The sequence below is a fragment of the Pseudophryne corroboree genome, chromosome 8, assembly GCF_028390025.1.
Source record: "Pseudophryne corroboree isolate aPseCor3 chromosome 8, aPseCor3.hap2, whole genome shotgun sequence".
In the NCBI taxonomy this organism is placed as follows: domain Eukaryota; kingdom Metazoa; phylum Chordata; class Amphibia; order Anura; family Myobatrachidae; genus Pseudophryne; species Pseudophryne corroboree.
In genome coordinates, this window is record NC_086451.1 from 453661475 (window position 1) to 453683582 (window position 22108).

General features: G+C 50.4%; 1 long non-coding RNA gene across 1 annotated transcript; it reads left to right on the top strand.

The window, feature by feature from the left end:
- Positions 1-19709: 19709 nt before the first annotated feature.
- On the top strand, positions 19710-21392 carry LOC134947957 (uncharacterized). Its single transcript, XR_010182881.1, has 3 exons — positions 19710-19808; positions 19884-20096; positions 20712-21392. It is a non-coding gene; the product is annotated as an uncharacterized LOC134947957 (long non-coding RNA).
- Positions 21393-22108: the final 716 nt, after the last annotated feature.

Consider the following 22108-nt stretch of genomic DNA (forward strand, 5'->3'; position numbering starts at 1 on the left):
AGCACATAGCTGTAGTCCCCATCCCCCTCCCAGCACATAGCCGTAGTCCCCATCCCCCTCCCAGCACATAGCTGTAGTCCCCATCCCCCTCCCAGCACATAGCTGTAGTCCCCATCCCCCTCCCAGCACATAGCTGTAGTCCCCATCCTCCTCCCAGCACATAGCTGTAGTCCCCATCCCCCTCCCAGCACATAGCCGTAGTCCCCATCCCCCTCCCAGCACATAGCTGTAGTCCCCATCTCCCTCCCAGCACATAGCCGTAGTCCCCATCCCCCTCCCAGCACATAGCTGTAGTCCCCATCCCCCTCCCAGCACATAGCTGTAGTCCCCATTCCCCTCCCAGCACATAGCTGTAGTCCCCATCCCTCTCCCAGCACATAGCTGTAGTCCCCCTCCCAGCACATAGCTGTAGTCCCCATCCCCCTCCCAGCACATAGCTGTAGTCCCCATCCCCCTCCCAGCACATAGCTGTAGTCCCCATCCCTCTCCCAGCACATAGCTGTAGTCCCCCTCCCAGCACATAGCTGTAGTCCCCCTCCCAGCACATAGCTGTAGTCCCCATCCCCCTCCCAGCACATAGCTGTAGTCCCCATTCCCCTCCCAGCACATAGCTGTAGCCCCCCCCTCCCAGCACATAGCTGTAGTCCCCATCCCTCTCCCAGCACATAGCCGTAGTCCCCATCCCCCTCCCAGCACATAGCCGTAGTCCCCATCCCCCTCCCAGCACATAGCTGTATTCCCTCTCCCAGCACATAGCTGTAGTCCAGTGGCGTCACAAGGCGGGTGCGGGGGGTGCGGCCCGCACCCGGGTGTGACACCTGGAGGGGGTGACACCAAATGTCAGCTCCTCCGTAGTAACAGGAGCCAGGTGCTGCAGTGTGAAATTCCGCTACAGCACCCGGCTCCTGTCATAGCAGAGGAGCCGACAGCACACTGAGACCGTCTCTGGGGGAAGCCCAGCATCTCCGGAGATGCTGGGCACGCCCCCAGAGTGACGATACCAGTATCCCCGCGAAGCCACGCCCCCTAGCTATAAGGCCACGCCCCCTTTTTGCCGCGATCGCGGCAGTACATCAGGGGTGCGCACCGGGTGTCACCACACCTGGTGACGCCTCTGCTGTAGTCCCCATCTCCTTCCCAGCACACAGCTGCAGTCCCCATCCCTCTCCCAGCACATAGCCGTAGTCCCCATCCCCCTCCCAGCACATAGCTGTAGTCCCCATCCCCCTCCCAGCACATAGCTGTAGTCCCCCCCCTCCCAGCACATAGCTGTAGTCCCCATCCCTCTCCCAGCACATAGCTGTAGTCCCCCTCCCCCTCCCAGCACACAGCTGTAGTCCCCATCCCCCTCCCAGCACATAGCCGTAGTCCCCATCCCCCTCCCAGCACATAGCTGTAGCCCCCCTCCCCCTCCCAGCACATAGCTGTAGTCCCCATTCCCCTCCCAGCACATAGCCGTAGTCCCCATCCCCCTCCCAGCACATAGCTGTAGTCCCCATTCCCCTCCCAGCACATAGCTGTAGTCCCCCTCCCCCTCCCAGCACATAGCTGTAGTCCCCGTCCCCCTCCCAGCACATAGCTGTAGTCCCCATCCCCCTCCCAGCACATAGCTGTAGTCCCCATTCCCCTCCCAGCACATAGCTGTAGTCCCCATCCCCCTCCCAGCACATAGCTGTAGTCCCCGTCCCCCTCCCAGCACATAGCTGTAGTCCCCATCCCCCTCCCAGCACATAGCTGTAGTCCCCATCCCCCTCCCAGCACATAGCTGTAGTCCCCATCCCTCTCCCAGCACATAGCTGTAGTCCCCATCCCCCTCCCAGCACATAGCTGTAGTCCCCCCCTCCCAGCACATAGCTGTAGTCCCCATCCCTCTCCCAGCACATAGCTGTAGTCCCCCTCCCCCTCCCAGCACATAGCTGTAGTCCCCATTCCCCTCCCAGCACATAGCTGTAGTCCCCATCCCCCTCCCAGCACATAGCTGTAGTCCCCGTCCCCCTCCCAGCACATAGCTGTAGTCCCCGTCCCCCTCCCAGCACATAGCTGTAGTCCCCATCCCCCTCCCAGCACATAGCTGTAGTCCCCATCCCTCTCCCAGCACATAGCTGTAGTCCCCATCCCCCTCCCAGCACATAGCTGTAGTCCCCCCCCTCCCAGCACATAGCTGTAGTCCCCATCCCTCTCCCAGCACATAGCTGTAGTCCCCCTCCCCCTCCCAGCACACAGCTGTAGTCCCCATCCCCCTCCCAGCACATAGCCGTAGTCCCCATCCCCCTCCCAGCACATAGCTGTAGTCCCCGTCCCCCTCCCAGCACATAGCTGTAGTCCCCATCCCCCTCCCAGCACATAGCTGTAGTCCCCATCCCCCTCCCAGCACATAGCTGTAGTCCCCATCCCTCTCCCAGCACATAGCTGTAGTCCCCATCCCCCTCCCAGCACATAGCTGTAGTCCCCCCCCCCAGCACATAGCTGTAGTCCCCCCCCCCTCCCAGCACACAGCTGTAGTCCCCATCTCCTTCCCAGCACACAGCTGTAGTCCCCATTCCCCTCCCAGCAAATAGCTGTAGTCCCCCCCTCCCAGCACATAGCTGTAGTCCCCCCCCCCTCCCAGCACACAGCTGTAGTCCCCATCTCCTTCCCAGCACACAGTTGCAGTGCGCCCTTAGTACATAGTAGTAGTAGTCTCCCCCACTCCCAGCACATACATCGCCTCCCCACACAGCACATAGCACTAGTCCCCACCCCACAACATCCCAGCAGATAGCCGTAGTGTCTGGCAATACCTGCTGTGCTGTGCTGCCTGGGATGGAGGATCGCTCAGCAGGCAGGAGCTGACACCGGTGTCCGGCACCCAGAGCCGGCCCTAGGCATAAGCAAACTCTTTTGTGGCCATGCCCCTTTCCAGCAAGAACAGGCCCCTTTTTGGGCTGCACACCAAATGTGTGCACTATTTCTATTTAAAATATAGGGGGCAGGAGCACCAAAATGAGAACTGCTATGGGTGAGGGGTGATGGTGCTGGGAAAGGGGTACATGGTTAGAGGCGGAACTAGCGGCGGTGCTAGGGGGCACCAGCCAAAATCTTGCCTAGGGCATCATATTGGTTAGGACCGGCTCTGCCGGCACCGCACCAAACTACGTGAAGAAACTGAAAATAATCTACAGCTCCCAGCAGCCCTTGCCTGCGGGAGCTCCTGACAGCAAGTGTTGCTGGGAGTTGTAGTTTATTTTCAGTTTCTTCCCTGTAGTGCATTGCGGTGCCGGACACCGGCGCCAGCTCCTGTCTGCTGAGCGATCGTCCGTCCTCCATCCCAGGCAATGCACAGGCAGCTCAGCACAGCAGGGATTGCCAGACACTACGGCTTAAGGGATGCCACTCATTGGCCGAGGGTGGCACCGTTGGGTAGTGCCCCCTGCTCAGCTGGTGCCCCTGGTGAGTGCCATCCTGGCCAATGGGTAGATACGCCTCTGATGGGGAGTATAGAAGAGCACCTGAAGAGGCATGGAAAACCCTGATTAGAATACAGAAGACAGAAGATGCCGGGTAGAGCCAGGAGGCTCCAGGACGCCTAGGCCACAGTAACAAGGGGGCTTTTGCGAAAGCGCTTATATTGGACCCCTTGCTGTTCAGATGAAGTCCGGCAAGCGTCAAGTAGGTGGCCGAATGGCCAGGAGGTTCTTGAAAATCTGGTGGGAACCCTGGCTCCCGAATGAGTGGGCAAGTCTCACGGACAGCCGCCACCTGCCTGTACCCTACCGCAGCCGCACACAACCTCCCGTAGCCTGGGGGTCCGATGACGCGATTTGCTGTGAATTGCATCATCAGGGCTCAAATCCTGCCTCACAATGCCTATAATTTCATTATTGTGTAGTGGGGCTGGTCCGGGATGTTGTAATTTTGCAGAAACGCCCCCTGCTCTGCCCCTAACCAGCATCACCCACTCTACCACGCCCCACCCCCGCCATGCAGAGCTGACTGCCTCCTCCCGGAGGGGGCAGCCAGAATATCGGCAACTATGATTATACTTTACTTTGCAATAACCAGGTAGTAAAATCCAACTACGCACATAGGGGGTCATTCCGAGTTGTTCGCTCGCTAGCTGCTTTTAGCAGCATTGCACACGCTAGGCCGCCGCCCTCTGGGAGTGTATCTTCGCTTAGCAGAATTGCGAACGAAAGATTAGCAGAACTGCGAATAGAAAATTCTTAGCAGTTTCTGAGTAGCTCCAGACTTACTCCTACACTGCGATCAGTTCAGGCCGTTTCGTTCCTGGTTTGACGTCACAAACACACCCTGCGTTCGGACAACAACTCCCCCGTTTCTCCAGACACTCCTGCATTTTATCCTGGCACGCCTGCGTTTTTCCGCACACTCCCAGGAAACGGTCAGTTTCCGCCCAGAAACACCCACTTCCTGTCAATCACACTCCGATCACTTCAACGATGAAAATTCTTCGTTCTGCCGTGAGTAAATCTACTAAGTTTTGTGCTAAATTACTTAGCGCATGCGCACTGCGTACCACGCGCATGCGCATTTTCGCATTAATCGCTCCGTTGCGAAAATCGGCAACGAGCGAACAACTCGGAATGACCCCCACAAGCTACAGTATAATGTGGTGCACCAAATGCTCCCAAAGCCATGCTATAACAAGTGAAGGATACACTTCATGTTTGCACCAGTGGAGAAGGATTTATTCTACACCGACTAATGATGCTGTGGGATGTGGACTATGGATGGGCTTGCAGATTGGGACTACTATCAGGTCTGTCATCATACCCAAAGAGTTAAGGACGGAGGACTAGCATAGTCCGGGATTGTATCGGAACTCTGGCGCTTGGAATACCGGCAGTCAGAATACAGACAGTGGCATCCGAACACTCAGGATCCCGGCACTAAGTTGTTAAGTATACTATCACTAATCTCTAACCTCCCTAACCCACCTTACTCCAGTTGTACTCTGCACCTGAAGTCCAGCAATAATCTGCATTGCCATCTAACCTGTGCTCATCTGGTGTTCAGCTTTGATCTAGCATCTGCCTCCCTACTAGAGAAATATCTCTAGTAGCCTCGCGTCCTCCTGCTGGTCTCTAGTTCTGGATATCTGGTAACTGGGGCTATCACCGAGTTGCAGGTTCCAATTCCGGCTCTGTATATGAGTGTGTGGTTCCAGGTTGTGTTCCTGTTTACAGGGTAGAGTCCTGAGTTCCTCATTTCTGGTTCCAGTTCTGAGTTTTGCGTTATTGATTCCAGTTTTAGCTTATCTGGTTCTTAGTCTCTATTGCCCATATGCTTCTGAGTTCTGAGTAATAGGTTCCAGCTCCATGTTCCTGAAATCAGGAGGTGGGGTTGATATCTCTATGGTCATTTCCAGGTGCTATACTCTGGATTCCAGTTCTGTACTCTGGTTCAATTGGTCTAAGTGACCTGCCCGGTTGTCTATGCTGCCCCGGCCATGTTGTTCCATAGTTGGATAAAAATCTTATCAAGCCATCCAAATTCATTCCAGTTTCAAATGGACCCAAGGGTCCCAACACAGGCCAGCAAACCCAGACATCCGTGACAGAGGGTATGTTTGAGAACTGATGATCCTGTAAACTAATACAAGTAGACAGAAAGAGAGCAAACGACATATACAGGGGTGATGCCCTAGTTAGAAGGTGCCAGTATCACCACTGGGGGTCACATGAAGATAGATTTATCGGGATCCTGACGGAATCCCAATGCCGGAATCCCAACACTGCTCGGAATACTATTGCCGGGATGCTGACAAGGATCGCAGTGCTGGCGCCAGAATCAAGAACACCGGGATCCCGAACGTAAGCATGCTAGGGCAGCTGTGGGTCAGGCCGTGGGGGCAGGGAAAGGGGGGTTAGATTTAGGCTGAGCGTGGAAGGTTCGGCTAAGGGGAACGATTTAGATTAGTTTAGATTTAGGTATCCCCGGGGAGGGTCAGGCTGCAGGGAGGGAAGTGATAGGCACCACCAGGGAGGGTTAGGGTAGGGATGTGGGGGGAGAAGGAGGGTTATGGTCAGGCTGTGGGGAGGGAGGGTTAGGGTTAGGCACCACCAGGGAGGGTTAGGGTAGGGATGTGGGGGGAAGGAGGGTTATGGTCAGGCTGCAGGGAGGGAAGGGTTAGGCATCACCAGGGAGGGTTAGGGTAGGGCTGTGGGGGGAAGGAGGGTTATGGTCAGGCTGTGGGGAGGGAGGGAAGGATTAGGCACCACCAGGGAGGGTTAGGGTAGGGCTGTGGGGGGAAGGAGGGTTATGGTCAGGCTGTGGGGAGGGAGGGAAGGGTTAGGCATCACTAGGGAGGGTTAGGGTAGGGCTGTGGGGTGAGGGAGGGTTATGGTCAGGCTGTGGGGAGGGAGGGAAGGGTTAGGCACCACCAGGGAGGGTTAGGGTCGGGATGTGGGGGAAGGAGAGTTATGGTCAGGCTGTGGGGAGGGAGGGAAGGGTTAGGTATCACCAGGGAGGGTTAGGGTAGGGCTGTGGGGGGAGGGAGGGTTATGATCAGGCTGCGGGGAGGGAAGGGTTAGGCACCACCAGGGAGGGTTAGGGTAGGGCTGTGGGGAGAAGGAGGGTTATGGTCAGGCTGCAGGGAGGGAAGGGTTAGGCACCACCAGGGAGGGTTAGGGTAGGGATGTGGGGGGAAGGAGGGTTATGGTCAGGCTATGGGGAGGGGTGCTAGGGTTAGGCATCACCAGGGAGGGTTAGGGTTAGGCTGCGGGGAGGGGGAAGGGGGGTTAAGGTCAGGCTGTGGGTAGGGAGGTTTAGAGTTAGGGGGGGTTGGGGATTAGGGTACTTACCTAACAGGTGTCGGGATCCTGCACATCGGGATGCTGCTGTCGGTATTCTGAACGCCGACATCCCAAGCGCCAGGATCCTGATACCAACCCGGTTAATATTACCGAAACCTAATACTTATAATTAAAAGACAGCTTCAATTACCTGCATGTGGCACCATGTGGTTTCTTCACCCGGAGCTGTTTAATTAGAGACCTGCGATCAGATCACAGGAGCTATTATACGCCTCTTCTTTTCTATTGGATTTTCACTGGGTATCAACAAATTCTCTTTATGAATGTTTTACACTATTGTATTTATCTGTTTGAATTCACATCTGCATTGGATAAGAATACTTAGGGAAGATTTGTGGAAACACAAAATTGTGCTAAAAATGACAATTTCGCCATTGCTTTCTTTATGATGATGATTTTGCCGGATTCATCAATCCTAAAAACTGCGGTAGAGTGCAATGGCGGGGGCTATACACCACCTTAGCCGACATCTGGCAATGCACATGGCGTTCTACAGCTTGTGTGCGCCTACTCAGCCGTGGAAATGCAATCCATGAAGCAGCCGAGTCTAGAGGTGTGCATTTCAGTTCTCCAGAAATCTGAATCCACCCAAATGGATCCAAACTAAAACCCAGTCTGGATCTCCTGAGGAGATCTGATCTGAAGGAAGTCCCAGTTTGGATCTTCCCATGGTTCGGAATTCGGGTTTTAGATCCGATTTTGGATTGTAAAAATTACATGATTTTAGCTGTTTTTATAAAAAAAAAAATTTTTTTTTATCCAGATCCAAAACTAAAATTAAAACCAAAACAGTTGAGGCTGGTTTTTCAGAACCAGAAAACGACACTCCACGCTTTTCTCTAGTGCTGACATTGCTCGGCTAGATGCTTTATTTTATGCACTTTTTCAGTGCACTGATACGCCTCCCCAATTTCTCTAGGAACAGGATTAGAAAGATGATGGGAGAGGAAATACTGAATCCCAAAGACTGGAATTTTTAGGGAGGATGTTGCAATTAAACTGTTGATCTTTACAAAGGTCCCATATGGGGCTCTACCTGGAGTAATGTGTAAAATTCGGCTCTACCTGGCGTAATGTGTGACAGGGGCTCTACCTGGCATAATGTGTAAAAGGGGTTCTACCTGGTATAAGGTGTGACAGGGGCAATACCTGGAATAATGTGTAAAAGGGACTCTACCTGGTGTAATGTTTAAAATGTGGCTCTACCTGGTGTAATGTGTAAAATGTGGCTCTACCTGGCGTAATGTGTAAAATGGGCTCTACCTGGTGTAATGTGTAAAATGGGGCTCTACCTGGCGTAATGTGTGACAGGGGCTCTACCTGGCATATTGTGTAAAAGAGGCTCTACCTGGTGTATTGTGTAAAAGGGGCTCTACCTGGCGTAATGTGTAAAAGGGGCTCTACCTGGTGTAATGTGTAAAAGGGGCTCTACCTGGTGTAATGTGTTAAAGGGGCTCTACCTGGTGTAATGTGTATAAGTGCGTGTAATTTGAATAATGGAGACTACTGTACAGCGTAATATGAATTGGTATTATTTTGTGGCCACACCTCTTCCCCATGAAGCCACACCCCTATATATTTTTCTCTTACGTCCTAGAGGATGCTGGGGACTCCGTAAGGACCATGGGGGTATAGACGGGCTCCGCAGTGTCACGATCCGGGTATCATTATTTACCTTTCAGGTGTCTCCTAAGGCTGTCCCAGCGTCCTAGGCCCGGTTCCCAGCTGTGATGTAAGCATTCATACGTCATATCTCATCTCTGCTGATCCGTGGATATTGTTCCTCAATGCCCGGGCGACTGGCATGGCGTCACCTGCCGGCGGGGCCTCGGGCATCATCTCCATATTCCTAATGCATACAGGGTATGTGGCACTCTTCACCTACTGCAGCCGCGGCCGTCCATGCTGAAGGTTGAGACGCAAGTCGGCGTTCTCTATGTTCACCGCCGCCATTACAGAGGAATCTCCATGTGGTGAATACAAACAGCTTTCCCTCCACAGGCCGGTATGGGCGCAGCCATCTTAGTTTCAGTCACATGATCCTGACCTCCAATCCAGAGCTCTGCTGAAGTCTGCATAATTATGTCATCCAATCCCTTTACACCTAAGGGTATAAAGGGACTGAGCCTGCTCTAGGAAATAGTCAGTGCTTTGGTTGTCAAACCTTGTTTCCAGTCTCTCTCTCTCCTGTGGTTATTTTGTTCCAGGTTTTCAGCTCCTGTCTCCAGTTACCACTAAGAGACCCACACCAGCTTACCACCTTGCGGTGCAGCCTGACTCTGCAGTCTTCCATCACTACTCCAGTTTCCAGCTACAGATCCATCTGCTTCCAGCTGTCAGCTTCCAGCAGTGTTCAGCTTTCTTAAAGTGCCGGTGCTTCTCCAGCGTATACCTACATACAAGCGGTATCCTCAAACCATCGGTACCTGCATATCATCATTTCCTATATCCTCGCTCCCTAGCTTCATTCTACTACCTGGCTGGTTCCATCCAGCATCCACTCCGTGTCTCCAATACCTGGCTGGTTCCATCCAGCATCCACTCCGTGTCTTCAATACCTGGCTGGTTCCATCCAGCACCCACTCCGTGTCTTCAATACCTGGCTGGTTCCATCCAGCACCCACTCCGTGTCTTCAATACCTGGCTGGTTCCATCCAGCATCCACTCCGTGTCTTCAACACCTGGCTGGTTCTATCCAGCATTCACAGCAGTCTTCTCAGCTACAGTATTACCAGCTTCCAGTGCTACATCTGCTGGTGTGTTCCTCGGCTACTCTCACTACTACGGACGTGTCTGGTAAGGACATTCCATCTCTGGGACATTAAGAACTGTACCTTATCCTACCAGTACCCTGCGGCTCTGCCAAGCTTTAATGATCCAGGAACTGTTTCATTTTATCTACTGCTTATCTTTATTCATTTACCACTGCTGTGAATATACAGAGTTTTGTTAATAAACTTTTATTGACTTTTAATCCTGGTTGTCATGGTCACGCCTTCGGGCAATCCTATTACACTATACTTACACGTCTAGGGGTCTGATTAAACCTTCCAAGTTTAACTTCACCTTAGCCCCTACAACTGAGGCTTCCTCCCGTCAGCTCAGGCCCTCAGTTGTGACACGCAGGAGATAGGGCACCTAAAAAGAACTTTGACTATGGGTGTGCACTGGCTCCTCCCTCTATGCCCCTCCTCCAGACCTCAGTTAGATCTTGTGCCCAGAGTAGAATGGGTGCACTGCAGAGAGCGCTCCAGAGTTTTCTGTGGAAAAAGAATTTTGTTAGGTTTTTTATTTTCAGGGAGTCCTGTTGGCAACAGGCTCCCTGCATCGTGGGACAGAGGAGAGAGAAGCAGAGCTGGCTTGTAAAGTTGGGCACTGTTTCTAGGCTACTGGACACCATTAGCTCCAGAGGGAGTCGGAACACAGGTCTCACCTGGGGTTCGTCCCGGAGCCGCGCCGCCACCGTCCTCCTCACAGATGCCGAAGATAAAAGCCGGGTGAGTATTGAGGAAAAGACTTCAGGCGGCAGAAGACATCAGATCTTCATGAAGTTAGCGTGCAGCGGTAAGCTGCGCGCCATTGCTCCCAGTCACACACACAAAGCAGGCACTGAAGGGTGCAGGGCGCAGGGGAGGGGCGCCCTGGGCAGCAATAAACCTCGTTTTGGCCATAAATAAGGTGGATTAGGCTGGGGGACAGTAAATCCGCGGACCCCCGCCATTTTATTAATATATGATGAAGGGACCGAAGCCCGCCGTCGGGTGGGCGGGGCTTGATCCTCAGCACTAACCAGCGCCATTTTCTCCACAGAGGCTGCATGACAAAACGCTGGCTCCCTGTTCTCTCCCCTGCTGAGCTTCACAGGTAGGAAAAAGGAGGAGGGGGGGCACTTTGGCGACGCAGTGAGTGGAGATTACAATTATAAACATATAAAAGCGCTATTTGGTATATATATTCCAGTGTTTTTAAGCGCTGGGTGTGTGCTGGCACACTCTATCTCTCTGTCTCTCCTAAGAGCCTGGTTGGGGTTTTGTCCCCTTATAAGTAAATCCCTGTGTGTGTGGGGTGTCGGTACGTGTGTGTCGACATGTCTGAGGCGGAAGGCTTTTCCAAGGAGGAGGTGGAGCAAATGAGCGGTGTGTCCCCGTCGGTTGTGCCGACTCCTGATTGGATGGACATGTGGCATACGTTGCATGCAAGTAAGCATCTTTACATAAAAGGCTTGATGAGGCTGGTTTAGGGGGGTCATCAGGCGGTCAACCCTCAGATTGGACCGACTCACAGGGCCCGTCGGGGTCTCAAAAGCGTCCCTTAACACAAGACACTACTACTGACACGGATTCTGATTCCAGTGTCGACTATGACGAAGTAAAATTGCACCCAAGGGTGACTAAAACTATTCAGTGTATGATTGTGGCAATAGGGGATGTGTTGCATATTGTGGATGAACCCTCAGTCCCCGACACAAGGGTACACATGTTTAAGGAAAAGAAACAGATTATTAATTTTCCCACATCTCATGAATTAAATGAGTTCTTTGGAAAAGCTTGGGAGATTCCGGATAAGAGACCGCAGATCCCCAAAAGAATTTTTATGGCATACCCTTTCCCTAAGCAGGACAGGGAGATTTGGGAATCACCCCCCACTGTGGACAAGGCCCTGACGCGCTTGTCCAAGAAAGTGGCGCTACCGTCTCCTGACACAGCGGCCCTTAAGGACCCTGCAGATCGCAGGCAAGAAACTACCTTAAAGGGTGTTTATTCTCATACGGGTGCTGTGCTAAGACCGACGATTGCGTCGGCATGGGTGTGTAGCGCAATTGCAGCTTGGACAGATGAGCTGACAGATCAATTTGATACTATGGATAAGGATACTATATTCCTAACTCTAGCCCATATAAAAGACGCAGCCTTATTTATGAGGGATGCTCAAAGGGGCATTGGATTGCTAGCTTCTAGGGCCAATGCCATGGCTATCTCAGCGAGAAGATCCTTATGGACTCGCCAATGGACGGGTGATGCGGATTCCAAGAAACATATGGAAGTACTACCCTATAAGGGTGATGTATTGTTTGGGGATGGGCTGACGGACCTGGTTTCCACAGCTACAGCAGGTAAATCTAATTTTTTACCATATATTCCCCAACAGCAAAAGAAAGTAACACCCTATCAGATGCAGTCCTTTCGGTCGCACAAGTCCAAAAGAGGTCAGGGATCCTCTATCCTCGCCAGAGGTAAGGGCAGAGGCAAGAGAGCACCTGCTGCGGCAGGTGCCCAGGAACAAAAGTCCTCCCCGGCTGCTCCAAAACCCACAGCATGACGCTGGGGCTCCCCTGAGGGAGTCCGCACCGGTGGGGGCACGTCTTCGACTTTGCAGTCAGGCCTGGGTCAGTTCGGACCTGAATCCCTGGGTGTTGGAAATAGTTTCCCAGGGTTACAAACTGGAATTCGAGGAGGTGCCCCCGCGCCAATTTTTCAAATCGGCCCTACCAGCTTCCACATCGGAAAGGGATGTAGTGTTAGCTGCAATTCAAACGCTGTGTATACAGCAAGTGATAATCACGGTTCCCCTGCACCAGCAGGGAAGAGGTTACTACTCAACCCTATTTGCGGTCCCGAAACCGGACGGTTCGGTCAGACCGATTTTGAATCTGAAATCCCTAAACCTGTACATAAAAAGATTCAAATTCAAAATGGAATCACTCAGAGCGATAATAGCCAACATGGAGGAGGGGGAGTTTATGGTGTCTCTGGACATAAAGGATGCAAACCTTCATGTCCCCATATATGCCCCCCATCAGGAATACCTGAGATTCGCTGTACAGGATTGTCATTACCAATTTCAGACGTTGCCGTTTGGACTTTCCACGGCCCCGAGGATTTTCACCAAAATAATGGCGGAAATGATGGTGGTCCTGCGCAAGCATGGAGTCACAATTATCCCATACTTGGACGATCTCCTGACAAAAGCGAGATCAAGGGAGAAATTGCTGAGCAGTGTGGCGCTCTCTCTGAGAGTGCTCCAGCAACACGGTTGGATTCTAAATCTACCAAAGTCACAGTTGATTCCGACAACTCGACTACCGTTCCTAGGTATGATACTGGATACGGAACAAATGAAGGTCTTTCTCCCAATAGAGAAGGCCCAAGTCATCCAGAACATGGTCAGAGAACTGCTAAAACCGAAAAGGGTGTCAGTTCACCAATGCACTCGAGTTCTGGGAAAAATGGTGGAGGCCTACGAGGCCATTCCCTTCGGAAGGTTCCATGCACGGACTTTTCAATGGGACCTTCTGGACAAGTGGTCAGGGTCCCATCTGCACTTACATCGGAAAATAACTCTGTCCCCAGGAACCAGAGTGTCCCTCCTGTGGTGGTTGCAAAGTGCTCACCTACTGGAGGGTTGCCGGTTCGGGATTCAGGACTGGATCCTGGTTACCACGGACGCGAGCCTCCGAGGATGGGGAGCAGTCACACAGGGAAAGACTTTTCAGGGTCTTTGATCAGACCAGGAGTCCTGTCTACACATCAATGTGTTGGAACTCAGGGCCATTTACAACGGCCTTCGACAAGCGGAGAGTTTTCTTCGAAACCTACCGGTTCTGATTCAATCAGACAATGTCACAGCAGTGGCTCATGTGAACCGCCAAGGCGGGACAAGAAGCAGAGTTGCGATGGCGGAAGCCACAAGGATTCTTCGCTGGGCGGAAAATCATGTAAGCGCTCTGTCGGCTGTCTTCATTCCGGGAGTAGACAACTGGGAAGCAGACTTCCTCAGCAGACACGATCTCCATCCAGGAGAGTGGGGACTTCATCAAGAAGTCTTTGCAGACGTAACACGTCTTTAGGGAACCCCTCAAATAGACATGATGGCGTCACGCCTCAACAAAAAAACTTCGGAGGTATTGCGCAAGGTCTCGGGACCCTCAGGCAGTAGCAGTAGACGCACTGGTAACACCGTGGGTGTTCGAATCGGTCTACGTGTTTCCTCCTCTTCCTCTCATCACGAAAGTGTTGAGGATCATAAGACGAAGAAGAGTACAGACGATACTCGTCCCAAACTGGCCTCGAAGGGCCTGGTACTCGGATCTACAAAAGATGCTCACAGGAGACCCCCTGGCCTCTTCCTCTGAGGGAAGACCTGTGGCAGCAGGGGCCATGTGTATTTCAAGACTTACCGCGGTTACGTTTGACGGCATGGCGGTTGAACGCCGAATCCTAGCAAAAAAGGGGATTCCGGAAGAGGTCATCCCTACTTTAATAAAGGCTAGGAAGGAGGTGACGATAAAACATTATCCCCGTATCTGGCGAAAGTATGTGTCTTGGTGTGAGACCAAGAATGCACCTACGGAAGATTTTCATCTGGGTCGTTTTCTCCACCTACAGACAGGAGTGGATATGGGTCTGAAATTAGGCTCGGTTAAGGTACAGATTTCGGCCCTCTCGATTTTCTTTCAGAAGGAATTGGCTTCTCTTCCAGAAGTCCAGACGTTTGTAAAGGGAGTGCTGCACATCCAGCCCCCTTTTGTGCCTCCAGTGGCACCATGGGACCTGAACGTGGTGTTGCAGTTCCTAAAATCACACTGCTTTGAACCGCTTAACAAGGTTGAGTTGAAATTTCTTACTTGGAAGGTGGTCATGTTGTTGGCCTTAGCATCAGCAAGGCGAGTGTCAGAATTGGCGGCTCTCTCACACAAGAGCCCCTACTTGATTTTTCATGTGGATCGAGCTGAATTGAGGACACGTCCGCAATTTTTGCCTAAAGTGGTTTCTTCGTTCTATATGAATCAACCTATTGTGGTGCCTGTGGCTACCGGTGACCTGGAGGATTCCAGATCCCTAGACGTAGTCAGGGCCTTAAAGATTTATGTAGCCAGGACGGCTAGAATTAGGAAAACAGAGGCTCTGTTCAGGGCCGGTGCTAGGGTGTTCGGCGCCCCCCTGCAAACTATAAAATTTGCGCCCTCCCATATTTTACAAAGGGACAGTGAGCATTGAAAAAAGGGAGTGTGGTTTCAAAAATAAGGGGCATGGCCACACAATAGTATCCCGCCGGAATCCCGATAGCTGACAATGGAAACAGCTGGAATACCGGCGCACAGAGGCTATTCCCACTCATGGGTGTTTATGACACCCATAGAGTGAGAATAGAACCTGTGGCTAGCGTTGTGAGTCACTGAGCCTGCAAGGGGAATCAAAATGCTCACCTAGATGCTGGCATTCTGGCAGCCGGGAAGCTGCTGTCTGGATCTTGACAGCTGGCATCCTGCCCGCCGGTAATTAGTATGTATTCCACATTGTCTATAGTAGGATGGTATCTAATATGGAGGAGGCTACATACAGCATACCTTCCAACTTCTATAGAGGGGAACTTGGGACACCCTCGCACGGTGAAGCTGCGCCCGTATGAAAAGGGGCGCGGTTTATGGAAAATGGGTTGTGGCTTCACTGGAGTACTGCGATCGCGAGCCACGCACCCACATTTCGTCACTATGGGGGCATGGCCAGCGCTCTGTGAGCTGCTGGCATGCCCCCAGTCCCTCTCGTCTCCGAGAATAGACGCTGTGCGCATGCGCTCAGCGTCTACTTACAGCTGCTCTGCTACGCAGGGCAGCGAGTGACAGGAGCCTCCCAATGCCCCCCCACCGTGGGACACTGCGGCCCGTGGGTGGGACAGAGAAAATCGGGACAGTTGGGAGGTATGCAAACAGTACAAGTGTAAACCTCCCTGCATGCAGCAGCAGATGCTGCATTCTCTGCCTGAGCAGGGAAATGAGGACTGGCAGCCATGGATTTTATCCTCAGTCAGCCCCCAGACAGGGATGTTAATAAGATGCAGGACAACCCCCCTTGGGTGAGTGGTGGGCAGGAGGAGGGGGGTAAGATGGCAGGAGGAGGGAGGGTAAGATGGCAGGAGGAGGGGGGTAAGATGGCACCAGAGAGTGCTGTGTTTTTACTACTCCCCCCCCCCCACCCCACACAATAACACACATACTACACACACAGTCACACACACACACACAAACACCCTGTTTCCCCCCTCTCCTGCTTACAGTACCTCAAAATCAGCAGAGTACTGCATTCTATCCTGTTCCTGTCCTCTCAAGCTAGAACTCTGTTCCGTGTAGCTCTGCCCCCTCCTCGCCGTTAAGCTCCGCCCCCTTTCTGCCGAACACAGCGGCTGTCAAGTGAGGGAGGAGGACTGGAGGTCAGATTGAAGCTGCCTGCTGCCAGCGCCGGTGCCTGTCACACAGGCGCAGCAGCAGCAGCATGGGGCCCAGCCGCAGCAGCGGGGATGCAGGGCAGGGACAGCGCCTCTCTAGCCCTGGCGCCTACCTGCACTGCATCCCTTTGCTGAGCGGTAAGCGCCGGGCCTGGCTCTGTTTGTCCTGTATGCGGCCAATAAGATTGGCGCTCTTGCTTCAAAGCAGACTATTGCTCGCTGGATCTGTAACACGATTCAGCAGGCTCATTCTACGGCTGGATTGCCGTTACCAAATTCGGTTAAGGCCCATTCCACTAGGAAGGTGGGCTCTTCTTGGGCGGCTGCCCGAGGCGTCTCGGCTTTACAACTTTGCCGAGCGGCGACTTGGTCGGGGTCAAACACTTTTGCTAAATTCTACAAGTTTGATACCCTGGCTGATGAGGACCTCGCGTTTGCTCAGTCGGTGCTGCAGAGTCATCCGCACTCTCCCGCCCGATTGGATGCTTTGGTATAAACCCCATGGTCCTTACGGAGTCCCCAGCATCCTCTAGGACGTAAGATAAAATAAGATTTTAAACCTACCGGTAAATCTATTTCTCCTAGTCCGTAGAGGATGCTGGGCGCCCGTCCCAGTGCGGAAACTCTGCAAGACTTGTATATAGTTGTTGCTTACATAAGGGTTATGTTACAGTTGGAATCGGTCTTGGACCGTTACTGTTGTTTTGTTCATACTGTTATGTTCCAGGTTACATGGTATGATTGGTGTGGGCTGGTATGAATTTTGCCCTTGGATTGCTAAATCCTGCCTTGTATTGTCCATCTCCTCTGGGCACAGCTCTCTAACTGAGGTCTGGAGGAGGGGCATAGAGGGAGGAGCCAGTGCACACCCATAGTCAAAGTTCTTTTTAGGTGCCCTATCTCCTGCGGAGCCCATCTATACCCCCATGGTCCTTACGGAGTCCCCAGCATCCTCTACGGACTAGGAAAAATAGATTTACCGGTAGGTTTAAAATCTTATTTTTTGCGCGCCTGTGGCGTGCACTGAACCTATTGTAAATTTGGAGGGGCGCCAGTGCTGGGTTTTTTTTGCACACAGCACTAAAACGTCTAGTTACGGCACTGCATATGGGCACCAAAGGATCAACATCAACTTTAAATGACTGCTGGCGTTATGTAAAAACCTAAACCACTTTTGCTGTAGATAGGGTGAGTCTATCTATCTATCTATCTATCTATCTATCTATCTATCTATCTATCTATCTATCTATCTATCTATCTATCTATCTATGTATCTATCTATCTATATATATCTATATATATATATATATATACTCCCTAGCGGCAGAGGAGTTCTTATGTTTTTGTGAGTCAGTGTAGGGACTGGGCAGAAGGGAACACTTTGGCCGAGTTGGCCGGTTTAACAATTTACGTTTTTGTGCAGCGTTCCCGGAATTGAAATGCAGTACACTTTGGAGTGTAATTCGGTGCAGAGCATGATTTTTGTTTTTTTATTTAAATGGTGTGGTCACATACCTCCGTCACCGCAGATGGTTGACCGCTGGGGATTGAAGCTCATTGTTTAGGCTTGGGTAGGGAAGAAATCTTAATGTAAATGGCATTTACGTCTGGCCAGTATTGTGTGGTAAGTGGGGCAATTAAACTGTAATTTGGATAATCTGGGCGGCACACTAGTAAATAAAATGAAACCTTTGCCGTAATGTTTTTGCAGATTTCCTGGGTAGTGCCAGTCAGATTCTTGGTATCTTATTCATTATTCCAGGTCAAGTCTGAAAGGCGTTTGTGGCCGGCTGAAAATTCAGATAATGGGGTAAATTTACTAAGATTCGTATTTTCCAGAATCATGTCCAAGTTCAATCACGAATGACATCGACAGTGTAAAATTGCAACTTTTTGAATTGATTACGACTAATTTACTAAGCTGTCGTATTCGTGTTTTTCGTTTCTTCCGATGTCGATGTCATTCGTGCTTTTCTGCTGTAGATTGCGGCCGCGTTTGCTGTTTCGCGGCCGCGTTTATGTGTTTTTTTTACGACTGCGTCACATGTCTGTTACGGCAGTGATTTAGAAATTGCTGCCGCGTTTTTAGTCCTAAGTTTCGTTTTCGTCACGCGGCCGTGATTGGTTGTATTCGTGAAGGAGGAGTGTCTGTGCATATTACTATAAAACCGCCCCAAACACACCGCACCTCGTGGGTTTAGCTAGTGGAGAGGAGAGAGGAAGGTGTATTTGGAGTTGGTGAGTTTGGTGGAGTTTTTGGTGGATTTGGAGAGGAGTTTGGTGATTGTTGAGTGCTGTACTGTGTGTGTAAGTAGTCTTGTCATATTTGTAGTATTGTTTTTTCACAGTTTGTCTACTTTTTTGTCCTTGTTTTTTTTTTACAGTCTTTTGTCATTGTTTGTGAGTGAGTGAGTGAGTGAGTGAGTGAGTGAGTGAGCGTGTGTGTTGGCTGTGTGGTGTGTAGTAGTAGGAGTAGTGGAGGAGTGTGTTTTGTGTTTTGATTTTTCAGTGTTTTTTGTCGTTTGTCATGTCAGACTCAGAGGTCAGTGTGGTGGCGGAGGTTAGTGAGGTGGAGGCTGGTAGTGAGGTGGAGGCTGGTAGTGAGGTGGAGGCTGTTAGTGAGGTGGAGGGGGGTAGTGAGAGGGAGGAGGTTAGTGAGGAGGAGGAGGAGGAGGGGGTGCCTGTTGCTGTATTTTCCAGTGATAGTGATGATGTTGTGGCTCCGCAGCCACGCACCACTACCAAGACTGGCAGGAATATTAAGTTCAGCTATGCTGAAAACATGGCTTTGGTGCGTGAGCTGATGAAGCACCATCGCCAATTGTTTGGTCAGGATGCTGGCAAGGTGTCCTCCCGCAGGAAGTCTGTCCTGTGGGGGCAAGTAATACTTGCCGTGAATAGTGAGGGTGTGGTGAGGCGGACTGAGGACACGTGCCGCAAGAGGTTTTATGATATAAAGCGGCGTGTCAAGGCCAAGATGGCCAAAGAGTCCAAATCTGCACGAAAAACCGGAGGTGGCCCCCCTTTCCGGGCCACCTATCGGGACTGGGAGGAGCCTGTGCGGGCATTGATTCCTGCCGAAGTGGTGTCTGCTACTCATGTCCGGGATTCGGACCGACCCACGCAGGATGGTAAGTTTGATTTGTTAGATTTTTATTTAAATGTCCTCTAAATGTTGTAAATGTCATTTTTAAAGGGTAAAGGATGCATAAATTGTGTTTCACATATTTCAGGCCTATGCACCCTTAAGGTGTGTTTGTGTTTCGAATTTGCTTTTTTCACCTTGCATTGGCTGTTTGGTAAATTTAATATTGCGCAAAAACATGTGCAATGGCTGCTGTTTTTTTTTTTTTACTAAAATATTTTTTGCGATATTGCTTGGACATCTGTGTTGTATGCTTATTTTAAAAATATTTTTAGATTTATTTACTTCTGAAAAACGGTGCAATTATTCCAATATTAAATTTTTCAAACATTTGCAAGTAGTCAATCTCTGCAATATCTGAGGCATAATTCTCAAATGTAACAGATTTATTGTGTGCAACATCATGTACATTTGGATATACAACACAAAATAATGAAGCTTGAAGCTCTTAATCAGAAATTATTTGTTTATCCAATACCTAATAGATGGTTACAGTACACTAAGGCTTTGCAGTTATAATTTTTACACAAAGCATGGTAATAATGTTTGGTCCACTTTTTCAACAGTCCCACAGACCAGCCGGCCAGACAGGCCTCAGACAAGTCAGGATGAGGCTGGGATTGCAGGTAAGACTTCACTGTAGTCACATATTCTGAAAACACATAGAAGTACAAAATATTAATGTTTATATTTTCACATAGGTTCTGCTTCTGGAAGCCGACCTCCTGTAAGGCGCCCATCACAGGGCTCGGGCCACTTACCCAGGAGGCCAAGTAAGACACGGCGTCTTGGCACGGAATCTGCGGCTCCATCATCCCCACCCAGGCGACGCATTTCGGCAGTGTCACCCCAGCCACCACTGGCACTATTGGCGAGTTCGCAGAGTGATGAGCCCCGATCACCTCAGTTATCTGGTGAGTAAAAACAGAAATTAAACACATAGGCAATAATATACACAGTACAGTTAATATGTTGTTAGTTGGTTTTGAGATTACATGTTTTCCAGAACAAGCAATGTGATGTTACGTCTTCAATTGCTAAAGGTGAAAATGTTTTTTTTTAAAAGGTCTTAGTGGATGATCTCGCCAACATCATTTTTAATAAATAACAGACATTTGTTTAAAATTTGGCCACACACGTGCACATTAAAATAAAATACCAATAAAATTCCCAAACAAAAACAGCATCCACAACATTATATTGTTCACACATCTCCCCTGTCCAGTATGTAGATGGCTTACTGGCTCCGCTCATCTGGACTATCCAGGTAAGTAGTCTATATCGTGGTCAGGGGAGGTGATATAACACTGTAATGCTGTGGAGGGGAGGTAGTTAGGTGTGGATTATGCAAATCTGTCTATGTGGCCGCCTGTGTTGGTATATATGTTTTTGAACAAAAAAAAACATTATAAGTTTGGAAAAACAACGCCAAAAACTATACAAATGGAGTATTATGAATGTAGTAATGTGTAGAAGTAGCCTTTAAACAAATTGACAAATAAACATTGCATGTTGGCCACCCCATACAGAGCCCAGCTTGATGGCCGACGTGGACCAGCAGGGACAAGACCAACAGGCAACCATCACACTGCAACTTACACCTGTTGACCCAAGCCAGCCAATACAGCTGCAGGATATCCCCCAAGCCTCCATCAGTCCACAACTGGCACAAGCTCCGCCCCCAACCCAAATACCAGATGACTTTTGGGCCAGTTGGACAAGCCAACAGGCCCAAAGCAATGCCAGCCTGACCGCACATACACAACACCTTGCCAGTCTGCCCCATCATCTACCGCGCATTAGTCGCAACTCGGGCAGACTGATTGTACAAGTAGGGCGAATGGCAACCTCAATGGAGCAAATAAGGGCTGACAACAGCCAAATGCTTGCTCATTTAACGCGCATCATAGATGAGCAACAGTGCCATCAGCAGGCACTCGTTCAGCTCATTCAGCACAACCAGGTTGTGAATGAGTCCTTATCCCGGATTGTAGCCAGCCACACTGCAACCAACACTCAACTGATTGCAAGCATTAATAATTTGAGCAGCAATATTACATTGATGGGAGCTCACCAAGTAACCTCCAGCTCGGGGACCACGACCCCTATCCAAACGCCAGTAACCTCCCCTGTTCGGCGTTCCTCCAGAGCACGTGCCAGTGAGCCAGCACAAAGCACAGCACCCAGCACACACAAGCGGAAAAAATAACCCCAATGTGATTTGCAAAATAAAAATTTGTATTTGACAAACACACAACTTCCTGTGTCCGTCTCAAACATTGTCGAAGCTGCTCTGTATGTATGTATGTTTTTCATGGGTAATGACTGAAAATGTATTTTTAGCATAAACTAAGTACAATGTACACACCACTATAAACAACAAACAGTAAGTTACAAAACACACAATAGAAAGTAGTGCAAAGTGTTTAGTCAAGGATAATTACAGCCTACTAAAACTGACCTGAAAAATAGCGCAGGATCACTTCTTGCCGTACCTGCCTCCCTACATATGTACTCACACTGTCACCAGATGGGTCTAACTCCTCTGCTTGCTGACTGCTTTCTCCCTCATCATGTGCCAGATGTTGGTTTAAACACAGATTATGGAGAAAACAGCAGCAGAACACAATTCTAGTCACCTTTGAGGGACTATACAACAAAAGGCCTGCAGATTTATCCAGACACCGAAACCGTGACTTCAGCACACCAAAACATCTTTCTATCACATTCCGCGTAGCCTTATGTGCATGATTGTAACTGTGTTCAGCAGGAGAATCAGGTTGGGACAATGGAGTAAGGAGCCAAGAGTAGCAGCCGTAACCCCCATCACCTGAAAAACAGATATAGTCAACATTAGTACATATGTTAGATTATTCTTTCACCTAATCAAAACTCGAGTTTGTGGTTAAAAGACATACACACAAAA